The sequence below is a fragment of the Humulus lupulus genome, chromosome 9 (assembly GCF_963169125.1).
Source record: "Humulus lupulus chromosome 9, drHumLupu1.1, whole genome shotgun sequence".
Classification (NCBI taxonomy): domain Eukaryota; kingdom Viridiplantae; phylum Streptophyta; class Magnoliopsida; order Rosales; family Cannabaceae; genus Humulus; species Humulus lupulus.
In genome coordinates this window covers 170,220,779-170,240,959 of record NC_084801.1, presented here as the reverse complement: position 1 = coordinate 170,240,959, position 20,181 = coordinate 170,220,779, and the positions used below count along the sequence as shown (strand labels likewise).

The window sequence follows — 20,181 nt, the reverse complement described above, 5'->3', positions numbered from 1 at the left end:
ATGTTCTTTCCGGACCTAAGAGTTGAAATTGATTTTACTTATCCACGATGACTAGACTTTTCTATCTTATATTGACCTCTTGGATTAGGGATAGGTTGACTAGGGAATGTTCCTTTTTCTCTATTAGCTAAAGCAGTAGCGAGTTGTCCAACTTGTGTCTCGAGTTTGGTAATTGATTGAGACTAATTTTGTAGGATTTGTTGAGTGGATTGCATAAATTATTGTAAAGTATCTTCTAAGGAAGGTTTCCTTTGTTGAGGATGTGGTTGATTTTGTGGGGCATGAGTTTGGTTTTGCGTGTTGTATTGGTGCCCTTGATTCATTTGAGGTTGGTTTTGTCTCCAAGAAAAGTTTGGATGGTTTCTCCAATTTAGATTATAAGTGGATGAAAATGGGTTATCATTTGGTTTCCCATTAGCATGAAGAGCATTGGCCAACTCAGAAAAGGCTTCTTGGTAGGAAGGACATGATTGGGCATTATGGAAAGGACTAGAACATATTGAACAAACTTCTTTTCTTGGTTGAATTGGAGAATTTATAGTTTGGCTTATGGCTAAAGCTTCTACTTTTCTCGCTAATTTGTCTAAGGATGTTCTTAAGTCTAATTCATCTTTTACTTCATACCTTCCTCCTCTTTTTGGTGAATTAGTTGACCTAGACCTAGAATCAAAATAATTCCATTGTTGTGAATTGACAGACAAATCTTCAAGGGCGTCCCAAGCCTCTTGTCCTTGAAATTTAGAAAACAAATCCAGTATGCATAGATTGAATCATTTGATGATTAGAGGGAGTCAAACCATCATAAAAATATTTTACAAGTCTCCATTTTTCAAAACTATGATGAAGACATTCTAATAATAAATCTTTAAATATTTCCCAACATTCATAAAACTCTTCATTATCTTTTTGAAAAAACTCGGAGATTTCTCTCCTTAGACTATCAGTTTTAGACACATGAAAAAATTTAAGCAAGAATTTATTATAAAGTTGATCCCATGTAGTTATAGACCCCGTGGGAAGGGAATTTAACCAAGCTTTTGATTTGTCTTTTAATGAAAAAGGGAACAATCTTAGTTTGACCGACTCATCAGAAAAATTTTGAAATTTAAATGGTGAGCAAATTTCTAAGAAATATTTGACATGCATGTAAGGATCCTCTCTATCTAACCCATAAAAAGATGGTAACAATTGAATGATTGATGGTTTGAGCTCAAAATGAGCAGCAGAAGTGGTAGGGAGAACAATACATGAAGGAGCATTAGATGAAATAGGTGCAAAATACTCAAGCAATGTTTTTTCAGGCACAACATTTTCATCAACAGGATTTCCAGTAATATTAGCAATTGGTTCAATGATGCTCAAATTTTTACTAACACTTTCAATTTCAAACAAAGATAAGCGTCTTTTTATTAATCGATTTTTAGAGTTACGTTCCCAATGATGCATACAATTTTCACAAACAAGGCAACAAAGATAATCTCAAACAAGCAATTTTATGATGTGGAAGATCAGTTAAAACCGCAACCACATAGCATACTTAGAATTTTTGAGAGATTTAACAACAATATATTTTTTATGGTTTACTTGTCCCCAGGCCTATTTGATTCCACTTACTCGCACACTACTAACAACTCCCCGAGGTTAATTAGTAAAGGCGGGTTGGGAATTTTGTTCAAATTTCCTTTAAGCAAAAATTGCTTATGGTGAAAGGACAAGATTTAGGTTTCTTTTTTTTCAAGTATTTTTTCACAATTACACAATAATATAATAAAAGACAAAGAAAAATAAGGTAAAATTAAATAAGACTATAAAAAATTAGGCAAGAGTAGGGAGGCATAGCATGCCATCAACCATAACAAAAATAAGGTAAAAATTAGGAGGCACAAGTACCATCAACTAAAACATAAGATAAAAAATTAGGAAGCAAAATTTCCATCAACTAGCTAGGAGACAAAATTACCATCAACTAGTAAATTGCAAAAAACAAAATAACAGAAAGATAAATAAAAAAAATTACAACAAAATTAAGAGGCACAAGTGCCGTCAACTAACAAAGAAATACAAGGAATAAACACTATAACAAAATTACAACAGAATTAGGAGGCACAAGTGTCGTCAACTAAAAAAAACAATAAATATATACAAGTAAAAAAAAAATTATGGGTGGTAGAACCGTCCCAACTTTTCTTTTTATCTTTTTTTTAGTTTTTATATAAATATTTTTTTTTATATTTTTGTATATATAAAATTTTTTAAATGCAAAAATTTAAATAACTAGTAGAAGAATTCACTAACCTTGAGATAAATTTTGTTTCCTTTCTTGCAACTCCCCGGAAACGGCGCCAAAAACTTGATGAACCCAAAATGGGTATGTTTTAAAATATTTATAAATCGCAATCGCACGAATTGTATATGAAGTATAGTATTCGTGTAAGCACAAGATCGAACCCAAAGAAGTTGTCTAAAATAAAAAAGAAAACTATTTTAAACCAAAATTAATAAATTCTAACCTAGCTCCAAAGATTGATGAGATTTAATGTCATGAACATAAAACAAAAGATTTAAAGTAAAGCTATTTAAGAGAATAAAAATAAACCAATTATGATTTGAAAATAAGTTGTAAAAGAAAGATTATTAAGATACTAGAATCCACAAAATGTACATTTAATAATACTTATTAGCATATTGATTCCCAAGTTTTAGTGATAGTTAAAATAAGTCAAACTATCATTTCCAAATAGATTTATAATTTTAAGCACAAACTATTTCTAAAAGATAGGATTTTTCTTCACTTTTCAAAAAAGTATAATTTCAAAGTATTTAATGTGAATCAACCTAATGAAACAACAAAAAATCAAATAACATTATTTATAAGGCAAAACATAGTATTTTTGTTCTAAGCATTGGATGTGTACAATTTAATGACACATCTTACACAAGAATATTATGTTTTGCAAAATGAAGAACAAAGTGCAATATTATCTAATAATCCAAAATATGAGATATTAAAGATGAAAGCCATATATGAGGAAGAAAAATCCATAAACTTTGTTGCATTACAAGGGAAATCAACATACAACATAAATATTACCTAGTTACAAGTTGCTTCATCATGATCTTAATAATCTTATGAAAAAGATTAGAAGCACATAACTAGAATAGAAAATACAAAATAAATAAAATACATACTTGAAAATGCTCTTGAGAAACACTAAAATGGAAGAGGGAATGGTAGAGAGAAAATGGTAGAAAAGATGATGGTTACCCAAAAATTAAGCACACTAAAATGGACTTGAAAGTCCATATTTATATCCAAAATGAGAGCATTAAAATAATCAACTTAAATTGATTAAATTAATTAAACAAAGTAAATATGGCATGTATAGGTAAATTATAGGGTGTAATGATGATTTTTGTGGTAAAATATGTAGAAAAATTGGGTAAAAATTGGTATTTTAGGGACAAAGGGACAAGGGGACAAAATGGGCTCAAGAATGGTGAGAAAGGTGGCTTGGTGGGTTGTGGCAAGCGGCTGGACCAAGGAGTGGCTGCTGCTGGCTGACGTTGGGCCTGGGCAGGCTTCGGGTGGGCTTGGCTGGGCAAGTTCATTGGCTGAGGACTTTGGTGGTTGGTGCAGATATGGTGGGCGGTTGGGCTTTAGGTGGTTGGCGCAGGCCCAAGTGGTGCACGGCTGGGGTAGCTGGAAGCTGCTAGGGGACGACTGGGCCTGGAGACGTGTTGGGCCGAGAGGCAACTGAGGCAGGCTTCGGTTGGGCCTGGGCTTCTGAAGGGGCAGGCGAGCCCAAAGGTTAGGAGAGGCTTCGCCTGGCGCTAGGCTGGGCTTTGGTGGGGAGGCTTTTCCAAGGATTTTTAACAATGCCAATTTCCTCCTTTCTTTTCCTTGAAAATGCCAATTTCTCCTTCATTTTTCTTGCTTTTCAAGAGCAAAAGTGCAACAAATTCTCTACAAAATCAAGCATAAATTAAATTAAAAATAAATATTTTTAATAATAAAATATAGAACATAAGTTCCAAGAAAATATTAATTAATACTTAATCTACTTAAACATTTAAGCTCAAAATTGCATCTTTTTGCTTCTAACTTAACAATATTAATTACAAATAATTAAACTACAACATATTATAATAAAATATCTATAAAAACATTTAAAAATCTAAAAAATTACAATAAGACTAATAAATTAAAAAAATACTTAAAAACTTAATTATTTACTTAAAAACTCAAAGACTAAGCAACAATTAGCATAAAAGATATGGTCAAATAACTCTATTTTGTAGAGTTATCATATGTCGTTAAACGAGTTTTATCTTTATTTGGTCACACTTTTAACCTAAAACCTCGATTAGCGAGCTAATGGCACATTTATAACTCACATGGTAACGACTTTAAGGTAGTAGGGAGATACAAAATCCATTGTTATTTCTTCCCATTTCCACTTGGGAATCTCTAATGGTTGTAACATTTCGGGGGGTCTCTGATGTTCGACTTTAACTTGTTGACATGTAAGACACTTAGCCAAGAATTTTGCAATATCTTTCTTTATTCCTAGCCAAAAGTACATTATCTTGACATCATTGTATATTTCGGTCGACCTCGGACGAAGCGAATATGGAGTGGTATGCGCCTCCTACATAATATTGTTTCTCAATTCTCCATTGTCTGACACAGACTCAATTTCTATATCGCAACATGCCTTCTTTTTTCATTGAAAATTCCACATTCTCTAAATTTTGTAGTAATGCCATTTTCTTAAGAAGAAACTCATCTTGTTGCTCCTTCTCCTTAATCTCTTTTAGAAGTGTACACTTGATTGTGATGTCGGCTAATCGTCCCCTTATCAGCTCAATCTCGGATCTCATAATATATTGCTACAGGGGTTGCACTATCCCCATAAGTACCGACATACTTCTGTAATTTCGTCTACTCACTACAACAAAATAGGCATTTAATGGCTATATGGGGGAGACATTGTAGACATTTAATGTCTCCCCCTAGGGGAGACGTTGTTGCAGGGGCCATCTAAAGTGGCCCTATGACGTCTCCCATGGGGAGACTTTGTAGACATCCAACGTCTCCCCCTGGGAGACGTTGGATGTCTACAAAGTCTCCCCATGGGAGACGTCATAGGTACCTACAACGTCTCCCATGGGGAGACTTTGTAAACATCCAACGTCTCCCCCTGGGCTCCAGCTCCAGCCATCTTCTTTGCCACATGTTGAACTCTTTTGCGTAGAGAAGTACTTTAAGCTTTTGTGGTCTGTGTATATTTCACACTTCTCTCCATATAGATAGTGTCTCTAGATCTTTAATGCGAAGACCACAACTGCCAATTCTAAGTCATAGGTTGGAGACCTCTGCTCATACTCTTTAGTTGTGAGAGGCATAGGCGAAAACTCTTCCATTTTGCATCAACATGCATCCTAGTCCTTGTTTTGATGAGTCACAGTATACTACAAACATGTCCTCATTATTAGGGACACATAGGACTGGTGCCGATACGAGTTTGTCTTTTAACGTCTAGAAGCTTTCTTCACAGCTTTTCGTCCATGTGAATTTTTGCTATTTGCTTGTTAAATTTGTTAAGGGTGTAGCTATCTTGGAGAACCCTTCAAAAAATTGTCTGCGATTGTAACGCCCCGATTTCCCAAGACGTTACTTAGGGAGTCCGTTTAAAATAATAAACATTAAATACTTTAAGACACTAAAAGAAAATATTTATTTAAAATTTAAACTGACAATGAGATCTCATTATTTAAAAATAAAAATGTTGGACACTAAGTTTAATAACAACAACATAAAGAAAATAACCGTTCAAGTCTGAAAAATTAAAAACATAACATTTATTTCTAAAAACATAAAATAACTAGAGCCCATCCTCTAACATGCTCCGTCAATGCCTCGAGCCCATACCACTCACTGCTTTGCTTTGCCTTTACATGCACACAGAGTACCCGTGAGCTAACGCCCAATAAGAAGAGCTATGTGTCACGGGCTGACATTTTGACAGCGGAAATGCCTGTGCGGCACCTTGACTCCTCTGAGCCAAGGTCAGCCTTCCAACCTTTCGAATAACAATGGGCACATTTTTCGCGCGACCGTGTGCCTCTGCACACTTCCGTCTCTCGAACAACTCTCGTCGAGTCATGCTCTTCAACATCTATGAGTGCAATCATGCATCAAGGCTATCTAGCCAAGACACTCACACTGTCCATAGGTTCTCACTATGGCAAGGCAAATCCCAACACCGATGCTCACCCAGACATTCGTAAGTCAAGGTAGCATGTGTGGCTAAGAGCCCACCAAGCTGACGTGCCAACACCTCCCATCATGTCCCATTCGATACTATCCGATTAGTTCACGTCACAGACCAAGGACTCCCATACGTCCATGGTCCAATCCTCAAGGCACCATACCATCGTGCATGTTGGCAGGCCCTCGAGACTGGCTGCCAGACTAGTAGCACACACTGGACCTCTGTGCTACTCAAGCATAGTGCACCCTCCAATGCTTGCATGCTAACAAGTCCCACGAATGACTTCCCGTGCCATCTCGTGTCGAGATTCGTGGCCATGGCGCACCACGACATCTCTCGAAGGTTTGGGCCACGTTCCATGCAAGTGGCATCCCGGCAAGCCAAGGGAACCGTACCCTTAAACCTCTGGCAGCACACTTCGACGCACTACCGGGGCGGCCCAATAATGTCCATGAGTACTCCTACTCATGGAGACCTATGAGTCCCCTCGTGGTCCTCATATGCCCGCCCAACTAGTCCTACCAACTATTAGTAGCTCACTTGACGCACCTGCGCCAGGGGGTGGTGGAGAGCTGACACCAGGTGTTCCCCCTACAAAGAGCCTTCTGAGCTTTTAGCCTTCTACCAGGAACATATATGATTTTCGCTTGGGAGACATATTTGGCTTCCAGCTCACCAATTCTCCGAATCTCCCAAATCTGATCATACCATTGTGTTCATTGACCCTTCAATATGGAACCTACCAAGTCCCGTCCATTTCCGGGCGATATTGAAGATATTTACAAAAATGCCACTGCCGTACAAACTAGGCATCAGCACGCTCACCAGCCTGCACCCTCGCGTGCGCATCTGACCAAGCGCCATCCTAGCTTGTAACATGCCATCAAGGCCGGCATGTTACACTATGCAGGACATAACTCCCCAAACTAGAAAACATAAACTTTCAACTAAACATAAGTAAACATCAGATATATAATAATCACTGTGCGATATATAAACACTATATCACACTAACATAATGTGTGTTATACCCACACACATAATACTAACAAGTCATGTAGATCGGACATGAAATGTAATCTGCCTTGCCTGTGTTGTACTCACACTCGACATTCCCACACTGGCACCTAGTCTAGCCTGCGCTGTACTCACACTCAGTCGTTCCCTGAAGACATCGTTGTCCTACCGCAGTTCTGTGGTGGCATCCTATTATTCTAAGTTATACACACCCAAAATAATTCCTGCAAATGCTATGCTCACACAAGCAGCTAGAACCTAGTAGCACGCCTACTCTATCATCTAAGCATGTCTACTAGCTAAAATTCCTAGCACTATCCTCATGCTAGTCAATCTAATGCAACAATTCATGTCACAAATATAATTACATAATTAAACAAATAAGAAAAAAAGGTTGTACACATAACGTACACCATGTGGGCAGATGTCCACTCTTCTAACCTTAAGTAGTGTGTTGTCCGCTAACGTATCCCGAACCACTTGTTGTGTCACCTTGATGACCACTAGCTCAAGACGTCCAATTACACAATGACAATTCAGAATAAAGTAAAACCTAATTATTGAAATACTTTAACCATGAAATTTTAATGTGCATGACACGTAAATTAAAATCATTTTTCACAAAGGTTCTGTTAGGAGCTTGTCCTAAACGCAAGTAAAAGACATTTGTTATTCTATGAATAAATAAATACAATGGTTTATTATTGTTATATTTGGATTATTACATTATTGTTTGAATAATTTTGTAAATATCAAAAAAAAAATTCCATATTCATTATTGAGGATGTGATCTTGTATTGGTACAAGAGAATTAAGATCACATGAATGAATAAAAATAATCAACAACAACAAATTAAAGTTAATGAATTCTTTAATTGGGGTTGTAAGTACAGTTTGTTGAGTATCATGTTGATACAAATAATCTAGATTCGGATTATTGATGTGGTAAGACATCTCGGAAAATGTGCTTTATATAATATGATTATATATGACATGGACCGATATGAATAAAAGTCTTTATCCAAAAACCATTTAACAATAAAGACTTGTAATTCATGTCATAACTGATGATCATTTATAGATCAACCTAAATCCAGAGTGTTCATGAACTCCTGTTCATGTTTATTAAATCTTTTTATTCATTCGTTAAGGTCTCTTCATAGAATGAGGCTAATGACTTTTGTTTTGGAGATTTAATATCATGAATGGCTGGGAACATGTATCAACAATACGGAATCTAATCTTTCCTAGCGGATCGTATATTAGTTCCCTTAAGGGTTAATTCTAGAACTGAATGATTTTGAGCTCAAATATATAACTAGATTATAGATTAATTATTCACTAGTGAATTGATAGTACTTAAGGAATAAGAAGTAAATTAGAAAGGTAAAATGGTAATTCTTCCATTCTCATTTATGAACTAATTAATTAGAGGGTTGAACTATTGTAAGATGGTTATATCAATAGACGACTTAAGATAAGATTTCTGTAAAAGTATATATATAACATAAAGAGTGCAATTATGAATTTATAGTGGAGAAATATCATAATTAATAAATTAACTATTATAATTAAAGAGTTTAATTATTTAGTTTCAATTTATTGGAGCTTAATGTTATAGGTTCATGGTCTCCGAAATAGCTTAAACAAACACTGACAAATGTAAATCAAAAAATGGGCAAAAGGACTTATTTGATAAGTAAAATATTTTTCTATGCACTAAACATAATTATTGTATGATTATGTGTAATTAATTAATTATTTGATTTAACAAAAATATAATTAATTTATTTTTGGGAATTTTGGTATTTAAATAATAATAAAAATTGGGAAAAATAGCATGCCTTCCTTGGTATGTGGTACACGTGTAGCACAGTGCACTGTGCTACACACATAAGAAGCTCTTGGTAGTTTCTTAGTTCTACAATTTTAGTTATTTAACTATTAAATAAATAATGAGATATTGTAATATGATTAAAATATTATTATTTAAACATAATCTGATAACTGATTAGTTATTTTCAAATTGTTTAAAATAACTAATATTTTATTTTTAATATATTAGATATATTAAATATAGGATATCCGTTTTTCATAACAATACTTTTCAGGGATAGAAAAGATATCGTGAAATCTCTCTGAGAGAAAGAGAACAGTGATACAAGCATAGGTCACTGTTCTTCACAATCTTAGGTCCAAACTTTATCAGATCTCATGTGTTGAGAACATCTGATAAATATATTTTGCCTATTATTTTGTATAGCGAGCCCACACTCGTTCTTTGTATGCTGAGAACATTTTGGAAGATCTTGGTGTGAGATCTCAAGAATTTTTGCCATACAAAAAGATAGCAAGGAAAGACTTGAGGTAATTTTCTATTCATATCTTTGATTCAATATATATATGTATGTGAAGAAGTAGATCTAGAAATCTTGTGGGATTAAATTAACAATTTTGATTGTTGTTCTGTTGCGTATAATCTCTGATTTGATCTATAAAAACCAACAGGTTTGTACCATAACGTCACATACACAAACAATGATGTTTATAACGTAAAACATGAATTCATATATATACTTTTTACTAGAAAATTACCAAAATACCCTTTATTATCATAATTACATAAAGGAGTCAATCATTTCTAAAGATTATCATATGACAATAAAATTTAACGACCAACTTTCCAAAACCCTAAATAATCAGCAGAGACTCATATAAGACCAGAAAAATAATTTTTATCATTTATAAATTATTTTTTATCAATTTCCCAAATAAAATTCAAATAATCCAAATAAATATACAACCTGCCTAAAAATAAACTCAACATGCAGAACTGTTCAAACATCCCAAATAAACTAATAAAATTATTTTATAATTTTTTGGAGAAAATAACTATTTTTCTTTATTAATTTAAAAGAAAAATACATAAATGATTATAAATAAACTATAATTGTTCAGACCAGTTTCTACACCCTACAGTAACACACAAAAATTTACTTAGGGTTCAAAATAGTAGCATTAATATTTTTCATAATTATTATATATAATCAGCCAAATAAATCAAGGAAATTACATAATGATACAAATTCAAAATAAAATGAGAGAGCCTTATAATCTCATTTTAAACATAGGAAAAAATTCCCATAATTTTTAGAATAATTTAAATAATTTTTTCCATATTTATTTCCTTAAATCACATATTTAAAAGCAAATAATTGAATAAAATTATCAAATACAATCAAAACTTAAATATAAACATACAAAGTCATTCTAAATCATATAGAGATCATTCAAACATAAACTCGTATTTTTCTTAACAATAAAAATATTTTCCATAATTAATCTCTATATAAGCTTCAATAAATCATAATAATTCAAAGAAAAATCAGAAAATACCAAACCAGATGGAAAATGTTCTAAAATTAAAGTACTAATTTTTAAGATTGAAAAACAGAAAAAAACAATACCTCAACAAACACCCAGATCGGGTTTGTCGGAGCTATCGCAAGAGTTGTCATCTTCTCCGGTGCCGACGAGGTTGTTTCTTTTGTTTCCGACTACCCCAATGTTCCAAACCACTTGGAAACTTCTCACACATGTTCCAACAGTCCAAATCAACCCTAAGACACCATAGAATCACGCCACAGCCGCCTTGGTCGAAGTCTTCTTCTCCGACACTAGTGTACCGCCAACAATGGTAAAAAAAATGCAATTTACGTTCTAGGCCTTTAAGCTCCTATGCTTTATGTCAAAATTAATCCTTGGAATCCCCTAAGCTTGTACACACGCCTCCATAAACCCATAATTTGTCTAAACACTCTCAAATTTGAAATTCTCCAAGAAAACAAACTTTAATGGTGGAAAATGGTGATTCTTGACTTCGTTCCTTACCCTTGGTTTTCTCACATTAAACATGTTTGTTTTCACCCCTATAATGTTTCTAGAACATTCAATACTATCCAGAATTTTCCCAAAGCAAGAACTCAAAAATTTATTCTCTTTTTCTTAAAAAAAAAAACGATAAATACCTTATCTCTCTTCCACCATTTGCTTCCCTCTCTGTTTCCACGATTTCTTTCCTTCAGATTATCATGGTTAACACGATTTAAAATGTTTTAGAAAAGAATTCAGCATTTGAAGAGTTAAGATCCTTTTTTCAAGGAATTCTTTTTTTTTTTAAATTAATTTTTTTTTTAAAATGTGGACTAATTCCATAACTGATATCATCAGCTGGATTTCGAAAATTTAATCAATTATTTGTGGTTTTTAATCATATAAATTAATTAGAATAAAGTCTCTAATATCCCCCTTAAACCAATCCCAAACTTGAGGGTATTATTGTCTTTTTGCAAATTCAATTAGTTATTATTATTTAATTCAATTAAATAATAATAATATTATGGCAAACCAAAAAAATTGCACATCATAAGATAAAATAATTTCATGCATATTATTATTATTACTATTATGCCCATAATAATATTTTTTAATTAAATAAATAACAACTTAAAGTCGCTATTTATTCACTTGATATTATTTTCATGTTGTGATTCCACAAAAACTCAAACATGAGAAACCATAGATTTTATGTCATTGGAAATCATACATATCCAATAAAACAATGTAAAAAGACAAAAATGCCCTCAGTGGCGAAATTACAAAAGTACCTTTTTGAGAAGACGAATATTACAATAATACCCTGCTAAGCCCAAGAAACTCCTCACCTCAGTGGCGCTCTTGGGATTGGGCCAGTCTTTAACTGCTTATATCTTAGTTGGGTCTACTTCAACTCCATTCTTAGACACAGTGTGACTCAGAAATGCAACCTTTTCCAACAAAAATTCACACTTCTTGAATTTGGTGTACTGTTGGTGATTCTTAAGTTGTTACAACGTTAGTTGAAGGTGCTCCTTATGCTCGGATTTCATTTTTGAGTAGATAAGAATATCGTCTATGAACACTACTACAAACTTAACCAAGTAATCCTTAAAAACTCGGTTCATCAGGTCCATGAAGGTTAGTGTCACGTTTGTTAAGCCAAAAAACATTACTAGAAATTTGTAGTGTCCATATCTCGTCCTAAAAGTAGTCTATGGAATGTCTTCCGCCCTTAATTGATGATACCCCAACCGTAGATGTATTTTTGAAAACACCATGGACCCTTGTAGTTGAACGAAAATATTGTCTATACAGGGCAAAGGGTATTTTTTCTTTAACGTCACCTTGTCGAGTTCTCGAGAGTTGGTGCACATTCTCATACTCCCGTCCGTCTTCTTGACGAAAATTATTGGCGCACCCCAAGGTGAATAGCTAGGTCTGATGACGCCTTTGTCTTATAGTTTATGAAGTTGATTCTTCAACTTTTTTAATTTTGTAGGTGCCATTTAGTAGGGAGCCTTCGAGATTGGTGCCGTCTCTGGTGTCAGTTCTATTACGAACTCAATTTCTCTCGTCGGAGGTAATCCAAGTAGATCTTTTAGAAATAGCTCAGGGAATTCACAAACAATGTGAACATTCTTTGGTTTCAATTGTGTCTCTTGTGATTTATCTACCACGCTAGATAAAAATTCTTGGCATCTACTATTGATCAATTTTTGGGCTTTGAGAACCAAGATTAAGGGTACGCGAGTTCGAGAAACGCCTCCTTTGTAAGTGAACTGCCATCCATCTTCTGTTTTGAAATTAATTGTCTTACTCTTACAGTCTATTGTCGCTCCGTGCCTTGCCAATCAATCCATTCCTAATATTACATTGTAATTCTTATGGTCTAGTTCGATCAAGTCTATTGGTAAATATTTGCCTTCGACTCTAACCATTATGTCGCGCATTTTTCTACGAGAAGCATGTGATTAGGGCATGCCATGAATGATGAATATGAGATTGAACAGAGCTTGAGTCTCTGTGTTTGTGCATGATTCTAATTATTCTAGCAATTTTTAAGTAAGCATGTTGAATGCCCTACATTTGGATATTTGACATATGATATATGCCTGGTAGCATTGCTTACTTGTGCGTAGCACTGACTCACTAGTCAGAATTGGCAATGTTGTCGGTATTAACTGTGAAGTTGTGACTCACTTGTCAAGTTCGGCAGTAGTACTGAGCACTGGTCACATGGTATTGACCAATAAGTCAAGAACGGTCTTAGCGTGTTTAAAGCAAGCCGACAAAGATTAGATCTAATCGACATATGCATTGAATGACTCACAATGAGCATCAATGCCGAACCGACCTCAAGTTTGATGAAAACTAAAAGCGCTTGTCTAGCCTATGGCTAGTCACTTAGAGCCAGGGCCAGAGAGCATAGGTGACTGCTTCGTCACATGGCTTTGGGTGCTGAGCCCATAGTGACTACCCATCAATCACTCATCTGTTTAAGTTAGTGACTACCCATCAGTCACTCATATATTTAAGTTAGTGACTACCCATCAGTCACTCATCTGTTTAAGTTAGTGACTACCCATCGGTCACTCATCTGATTAGAGCCAGGGCTAGAAGGCCCAAGTGAATGTTGAACCCCATAGTGACTTGCTCGTCAGTCACTCATTATGGTTAACGAAACCACAAAATGTAGGATTGACTTGATAGTCATCCATTCAGGAGGGCAGGATTCCTCATCATGAATCCCCTGTCATTATCTGAACTTGTTTCCATGCATGATTAAGGCTATTATTGCTAGGCGTGCACATTATGATTTGATGACATGTTATTACTGTTCATGAGCATATTGAGTTGTCTTGCTGGGCTTCGGCTCACAGGTGCTATGTGATGCAGGTAAAGGCAAAACAAAGCTGGACCATCCTTGAGTTGGAGAGCTTAGGTGACGATGTGTACATATGCGGCTGCTCGATCGCCACGGCCGAGGGTTGAAAGAAGAACTAGGGTTAAACCCTATTTTGTCGTTTAGATAAGCTGGTTGTAAATATTTTCTTGTAATTAACCTTTAAATTATATTTTTGGGATCCCAATATATACAGTAAATATTTTAGTGAAACATTATATCTTAACCAAAAAATTTAACCCTAAACCACTAATCATACTTAGTTACACAATTATGGCTAAATGACTCGGTTAGCGAGTTTAGCATTGTTCAAAATACACACTGTAACGGTCCCTGGAGTTTAGGGTGTTACATGTGGTTAGTAAACTAAGTAGGTTTACTAGCAATCCAATTATCTAACCTTGGAAGGCAATTGAGAGAGTTCTAGAGTACCTAGGGTGGACCAAGAAGTTAGACCTCCAATGTTCAAAGTTTTCTAAGATACTTGATGAATACTCTGATGCAAATTGGATATCGACTGTGGGAGACAATCTCTACACCATCGGTTGTGTGTTATGCTGAAAGGAGGAGTGGTTTCTTAGGGCCCAAAGAAACAAATATGTATTACACTCAACCATGGAGAATGAGTTTATAGCTCTAGCGACAAATGGAAAAGAGGCCAAGTGGCTTAGGGATTTCACAAGAAATATCCCAATGGTGATAGACAAGCCACATTAGCTAAAGCCAACAATGGCATAGACTATGAGAAATTCTATACATATAAGTCTAAGTCATGGATATGTGATATAATTGATTCAAAGATGAATCAATGAGAGAACTAGTGAGAACTTAACGGATTCATTTACCAAACCTCTAGTGAGAGATTTGTCTAGTTCTACTAATAGAGGAATGGGAATAAAACTTCTTGACCAATAGATTCCCCAATGATGACAACCAAACTCAAAACTTGTATACATCAAGCGTAGAGTTCAATGGGTACAAACAAGTTTTTGATAAGAGAATAGTTACAATATTAACGGCTTAAAAGCCCCATCTAGGATAAGCTAATGTTGGTTGCTACCAGACATGAGGGTTAAGCCATAGACTTTTAATGAAATTTAGTTGAAGAGCAACATACATATCTAAAGGTAGCAAAGATGTTGTAAGAATTTCACCTATGTGAACCTAGAGGTATTGCCACCTCTCAAGAGAGTATGAGTTTTCTCTCCAGATGGTTCATGAATAGATAAGCACAAGGCCATAAAAGTGCTAAGCACAAAAAATGGGAAATACATGAGTAATCAGATAGAGGTGTGTGAGACATTACCAGATTTTATCACTAGGAATGTTGGGTTCAATCTTTAAGAATACCTTAGCATTTCGGCAGAAGCCTTGTAGTGTTTTCACTAAGATAAAGTTCAAACCCAAAATGTACTTTATTTTATGCAGTAATATTGTTTGGCTAGAGGATTGAGGATGTATTTAACCAAGTGGGAATTGTTGTTATTGGTTAAATACATGGTATTTTTTATTTTTTTTGCTGAAGTGAGCCCCGCTTAAAGCTGGGCAACACAAATTCATTAACTAAAAGAAATCAACACACATAGGGTCTTACAGTAAGAAATGACTGAAAAACTAAATAACCACACAGACACTAAAGAGTAAACACCACAACCCCGAAGAAGGACATCCAACTAAAACAAAAATAGTAAATATTAGAAACTAACACAAACAAAGAGGATGGGACACAACCAGTCCAACTAACAACCAAAATAAGAGACCCAAAAAACTGTCTGATATAGAATATAGTCAAGGAGGATACCATGCCTTGTAATTGTCAAGTGTTGCGAAAATTAAAGCTACGCAAGTATACGTAATCGCTTTTGTAGTTTATTTCGGTAAGACCGATATCGTTCCCACAGAGACTGATTTATCAATTACCAAATAATTAATTTTCAGTTTCTATTTGACTAATGAAAACTAGATTTGTGAATTTTGAAATCAAGAAAACATAAATAAATAAAAATTGCAGAAATTAAATAATAACAAGAACACAAAGATTAAATTCAATGTAAAACAATTAGGAATCCTAATCTTCTCTACTATCCACTCTATTATTCTTTAATTCAATTACTGCTAAAACTCTTCTCACTGAAATGATAGGCATGCAAAAGTGTTAACTATTCGATTTAAGAAATAGAAAACTCGACCTAATGTGAATTCCCTATATTTTTATGGTCAATTCAAACAATAGGAAGCAATGAATACAGCCCTAAATCACATAAACCAATTTGATACTCTCGTTCTAAATTGAAATCTATGTCTATTCAATTTTAGCATATTCAAATCTAACTTTTCAGATTTTGATTCAAATTCATAAATCGTATGTAAAAGGTGATCAATCAATCACATATACAATAAACACAAACTGAATAGATTTTAGATGAAGAAGAAGTAGATAAATGCATTAAAATCATAATAGAGTTTCAAGAGAGTCAATTAGAAAACCTAAACAGAAATTTAGTTCATAAACATGACTAAATCAAACATAAACATAGAATCAAAAGATAAAGAAAAAGAACTCTAGGTTTTTGTTTCTTCTCTAGCCTCCTTGCTTAATTTGATCTCCTCCTCTCTAAAAACGTCATTAAAGAAGCTTTTATAGACCCTAATTCATTTTTGCATGAAAAGACAAGATTACCCCTGAAAATTCCCCTAAATTGTGTTTCCATACGGACCCTAGCGCTAGGGCGCCACGAGATAGCGCTGAGGCGTTGTAGATAAGTCGCAAAACACGTTTCTGGAAAACTAATAGCGCTGGGGCGCTGAAATGTAGCGCCTAGGCGCTGTAACCCGCATCAAAATATGCTCTCTATTTCTCGACAGCACTGGGGCGCTACTTTTGCACAGACAAACACTGAACTCATTTCAAACAACCTGCAGCATCATCTCATCATATTTTGATCATAACTCCTTCAATATAACTTCGAATTGAATGATATAAACAGCTATGGAAAGCTAAGAGAAATATCTACAACTTATATTTCTAGAAGTGTTTCCAGAAAGTGAATAAATCCTAGTAAAAATGTGGCTTAAAGTCTCAGACTTGCGTTATAGAACATAAACGACGTGTGTTGAGCATCTTTAATGTAGTATCTTCCACACATGATGTCTTGAAACTCCATAATCAACACTAAATTCATATTATTCATCATATTTAACATGTTTCTTCTCATCTCACGCCATATTATGTACTTGACCATTAAAACCTGAAACAAGAAGAAAACAAGCGTAAATATGTACTAAACAATCCTAAATAACTAAAAACACAACCTAAAACGATCTCTAAAACAAACATAAAATGACCCTAACATCAAGAACTGCAGTACCACATATTTTCCAATCCAACTCACCTTACAAGTTATGGTGGAGCACAAATTTGGCTAAGTTGTCACCTATGACGTTTACTTTCCTATCCACTTTAGTTATCTCTCAGTGTTGCAACTCTGAGCAAAGCTGGAAGAATTTGGTCCACATGTCTTCTAAGGACAAGACCTCTCTGTGGTCTCTCTTAGCAAGTGCATGCACTGCTAACGCGTTGTCTCTTTGGAACAACACAGAGGTTCATAAGTGGTCATAAGCAAGTTGAGTAGCTAACAATAATGTCAAACCCTCGTCCAACAAAGAATTTATAAGGCCAACCCTCTTCCTAACAATAGCGACTATATCCCTTAAGCTATCTTGGAAAATTGCAGCTAGCATAGCTCCCATGGGATAAATAGCCATATCAGCATTGATGCAGTGCCAACTTGGAGCAAAGGGTTACCATTTGGGAGTTTCAAAAGGGGAAGGTTGGGCTACCCACTTGCTCTCAATGTATCTATCGGCGTAACGGGTGCAGAGAGTTGAGAAGGCTTTGGATTGGGGCCATGAGTAATATCATTCCTTTCTCACCATATAATCTCGATAAGAGTTGAGGCTTGAAGGAAGAAATCATCAAAGCTCACTTGGTTCGGTAGGTTGTTAGTAGAGGTGAAGTAGGCAAACCATTCTTTCCAATTTCTGATGCCCGTTCTCTCTGTTCTAAGGCCAAGGAGGTTAATAAACCAAAGTCTGGCTACAAAAGAACAATGCCAAAATAGATGGAAGGATGTTTCCTCCTCTAGTCCACAAAAATTGCACTGTAAATTGTCTAAGTCTAGGACCACTCTTAGTTTGGATTTCGTTGGGAGGACATCAGCCAATATCTCCCACCACATATGTTTCTGACACTAGTGTAACTTGCATTTCCAAATAGTTCTCCACACCCCATCATGAGTGTCATCCGAATATGGAAGTGTAAGAGTTGATCTAATGGGGAAACAACCCAATGGTTCTGGGTGCCACATCCATCCATCCTCCTATCAGAATTAGGAAGAGTAATACTTAGGATCCTCTTGACATTATCCGAGGAGAACCATTGTTAGAGCATACCCACATTCCATGAACCATTCTCGATAAATTTTCTAACCCAACTAATCCCATGGGAGGCATCCAATAGCGGTGTAGGTCTATGTGGTTTCGATGGAAGAAAATTATCAAACCAAATGGAAGTTCTATTTCCACAACCAATATTTCTATAGGCACCCTTTTCAAGCAACTCGCACGCTTTCACAATTTCCTTCCAAAGGCCAGATTCATTTGGTCTACTGTAGTAGCCAATTATTTCCATTCCCTTAAGATACTTGGCTCTCACAAGATCATGCCAAAGCCCATCTTTCCAAATAAGAATCTCCCAAGCTCGTTTAGCAAGAAATGCTTCATTAATGCTTCTTGTAGTGTGGAATCCAAGGCTGTTGCATGCTTTAGGATGACAAATAATACCCCAGGATATAGTATGGACGTTCCTCTTGGATGGATACTCCCCTCACCAAAAGGACCGGAGAGCCTTATCCAACAAATTTGAGATCTTCTTTGGGATTGGCCCAGATGCAGCAACATAGAAAACTATGGATGATCCTATTGCCTGAACCAGGGTAGAGCTGGCGACTTTAGACAAAAGCTTTGCCTTCCAACCTTCACTCTCCCCTGAACCTTATCAAGAATGAAGGAATGTGCCTAGATTTTGTTCTTTTGTGACAAAGGGGCAGGCCGGGATGGATGGTGTCAAGCTTTTCCCTTGGAATCTGCAACACGTCACTTAATTCTTGTCTTTTGAGGTTCAGTACCCCGTTGGAAAAGACAATAGATGATTTTGGTTTAGTAATCTTTTCCACCAACCATAGACAGAATTTATCTAAGCATTTTGTAATGCCCCAACTAATTCTAAGACCTCAGACCATTAAAACTACTAAGACATAACTATTATTTTGGAATACATACATAATAGAAAATTTATTATAAAAATCCAAAAAAATATGGGATCCCATTGTTATTACATAAAAACAAAAATAAAACATAAACCTTTAATTAATTGTTCAAATGCTAAATGCGGAAATATAAACTCAAAATATAAACTTCATCCTTGATCTTTTCCAACAGTCCATTCATTTTGTCCTCTCCCAATACACATGCCAAAGCTGCCATGAATCTGTCCTGCCTTCCAAGCTTATTTTCCTGCATCATCTAAATAAAAAGGAATGAGCCTAATGTCCAGCAAGGAAAATCTACTAAAGCATATCATAAATCATAAAACTAAAAACATAAATTATAAAACATATGACGTAAAAACGTAAATCATAAAAATATAGGACTACAATATTAATGGTCATTAACTCATTACCGTAGTATGTGATAAAACCATCTAGGTCTTCTGTCTATTAATCGAGGTAGGTTAGATCACAAAATAATATATGATAAACCATCTAGGTCCTCTTACTACTATTCGTGGTAGGTTAAATCATAACTATAATCTACGATAATGATAAAAATCTTAGAATTTATTTGCTTTCTAAGCAACTATATTTCCCAAGTGACTACAACATAAAACATATACATACATATATACATAGCACATAAATCATAAGCATGTCATAACACGTACAATCTAACCTATTCTCCTTACCAAAAGCGGTATTGAAAACTCCTAAAACCAACGGTAAGATCCATAAGTTTTCTAAAGAAATGGAGATGAAAAGAAGATCTAAACCA

The 20,181-nt window shown here is 35.1% G+C and overlaps 1 non-coding gene across 1 annotated transcript; it reads left to right on the top strand.

Annotated features, from left to right (window-relative positions):
• The first annotated feature begins 832 nt into the window (after nucleotides 1-832).
• On the top strand, nucleotides 833-939 carry LOC133802848 (small nucleolar RNA R71). The gene has a single exon (XR_009877593.1). It is a non-coding gene; the product is annotated as a small nucleolar RNA R71 (small nucleolar RNA).
• Nucleotides 940-20,181: the final 19,242 nt, after the last annotated feature.